Below are 2,687 nucleotides of genomic sequence, written 5' to 3'. Positions count from 1 at the left end.
CAGGTTCCTTCATAAAGAGAGATTTGGGGGAACCCGGGGTGGGAATGGAGAATATATTTTTCTATTGGTATCAAATTTGCCAGTCAAAAATTGGATTAAAAAATTGTAACATGTTAAAACTAGAAGAGATCACCTAGTCTAACTCCCTTTCTTTGTAGATGAAGAAACAGCCTTAGAATGGAAAGCTGACTGCCCATGGTGCTAGTGGGGGACTGACAGGTCTGGGCCTGGACTTGGGATTCTGTGCTTATTATACTACAAAATTCCTAACTAGGCTCTTGCCGAATCCTGAAGATAAACAAGTCAACCAGCTTGCCCAGCCCTTGGTCCTTCTATTGCCCTCTCTCATCCTTTTCCATTCTGAATTCGTCCTTTGGAAGGCATCTGCTCATTCTTTCCTTCATTCATTGGTTTGTTCATTGTTAATCAACATTTATTATCCTTCTACTACGTGCCAGTTCCCTCCCTTGCTAGGCACACAGGGTATACAAAGCAAAAGGAAACAGTGTCAGCCTGGAGGAGGCCACAGCTAAGGTGGGGAAAGCCCATTGTCATCAAGTCGATCCCGACTCATAGCGACCCTATAGAACAGAGTAGAACTGCCCCATAGAGTTTCCAAGGAGTGCCTGGTAGATTCGAACTGTCGACCTTTTGGTTAGCAGCCATAGCACTTAACCACTATGCCACCAGCGTTTCCTTAGGTGGGGAGGGAAATATAATCCAATGCCCATAACAAGATGTGGAAGTACTAGGGTAACATTGCTCATCAAGTGCTCTTGGGGCACAGAAAAGAGAAGAATGCCTTGAAATTGTATGGATACTTAGGAGTTTGCTGGGGAAGGTAGGCTCTCCGAAGGGAAGGAAGGGAAAGTATAGGAAGCAAAGGAAGCAGAGCTTGGTAGATGTGTGTTGCGGGACTCTGGGAGGGACCTAGAAGCACACCTTGTCATAGACTCAGGGCTAATTGGGTAGCTGGGGTAGCTGTGTCTACTGCAGGCCATTAGAAGCCTGAAGCTGGGTATTGGCTTGGTTCAGCTCAAAAGTCTGAACAAGAGCTTGAGCCTCCGCCAAGGCTGCCCAGTGACCAGAGCAGCTTGTACTTGTGGCATAGGGAAGGAGCCAGAAAGAAGTGATGAGAATTGGACATAGTTGCCCCGAGGGCACTAATTGCAGTTCCAGCTGCGGGAGGCCCTGTGATCTTCTTTGCTTGCTGTTCAGTACACTGCATAATAGACACTTAGTTATGGGATCTAAACTAAGCCCGAGTCTTATTCTGCACAAGCGAATAATCACATCACAAGCTGGAAGGAAAGAGTATGATGTGCTGATTAGACCAAGGCAGATACAGTGAAAAAGTTGTCTGATTTTTTCTGTTCCCGATGTTGACCAGTTGCACAATTCAGGCCAATTAGGAAACATCTGATTATTACCAGTGAGCTGATGTAATGACTTCATATAGCATGGCCTTGGGCAAGAAGCTTAAATCCATATACTGGATCTCCCGAGTGAGCCCTTCCAGTCCCAAGTACTCTTCCTTCCCTAACAATAGTCAGCAACAACAATGATGACTAAACAAGATGTTACTATGCCTGGCTTTTCAAATTATTTACTTGGATTACCTATTTAATCTTCCCAGTAACCCAAATAATTGTTGTTGTTGTTAGGTGCCATCAAGTTGGTTCTGACTTATAGCGACCCTATGTACAACAGAACGAAACACTACCCAGTCCTACGCCATCCTCGAAATCATAGCTATGTTTGAGCCCATTGTTGCAGCCACTGTGGCAATCCATCTCATCTAGGGTCTTCCTGTTTTTCTCCTACCTTACCAAGCATGATGTCCTTCTCCAGGGGCAAGTCCCTCCTGATAACATGTCCAAAGTACATGAGACAAAGTCTCACCATCCTCACTTCTAAGGAGCACTCTGGCTGTACTTCTTCCAAGACAGGCTTGTACATTTTTCTGGCAGTCCATGGTATATTCAGTATTTTTCCCCAATGCCATAATTTAAATGCATCAATTCTTCTTCAGTCTTCATTATTCATTATCCAGCTTTCACATGTATAGGAGGTGATTGAAAACACCATGACTTGGGTCAGGAGCAACTTAGTCCTCAAAGTGGCATCTTTGCTTTGGAACACTTTAAAGAGGTCTTTTCAGAAGATTTGTCCAATGCAATATGTCATTTGATTTCTTGACTGCTGTTGCCATGAGTGTTGATTGTGGACCCAAGTAAAATGAAATCCTCGACAACTTCAATCTTTTCTCCGTATATCATGATGTTGCTTATTGGTCGGATTGTGAGGATTTTTGTTTTCTTTTATATTGAGGTGTAATCCATACTGAAGGCTCTAGACTAGTAAGATTCCTGTTTTGTAAAAGAAGAAACTGAAGCACGGATAGTGTAAGTAACTTGCCCAAGGCCACACAGCTAATAAATAGTAGGACTGAATCAGGCAGTGTGATTTCTGAGCCCACACTCCTATCACTAGGTCATATTGCCCTTAATTCTAGGAGGAGCTGACTTGGGCAGGAGTTTTAACACTTGTTATAATGTGTAACTATGTTATTTATTTATTTTGTTGTTGTTCACTAGATAATCAACTCCCTGAGGGCAGGGAACAGGTCTTTCTTGTTCACCACTGAATACCCAGAGCCTAGCACCATCCTTGGCACACCCACCACC

The sequence above is a fragment of the Loxodonta africana genome, chromosome 4 (assembly GCF_030014295.1).
Source record: "Loxodonta africana isolate mLoxAfr1 chromosome 4, mLoxAfr1.hap2, whole genome shotgun sequence".
In the NCBI taxonomy this organism is placed as follows: domain Eukaryota; kingdom Metazoa; phylum Chordata; class Mammalia; order Proboscidea; family Elephantidae; genus Loxodonta; species Loxodonta africana.
Note: the sequence above shows the minus strand (reverse complement) of the source record.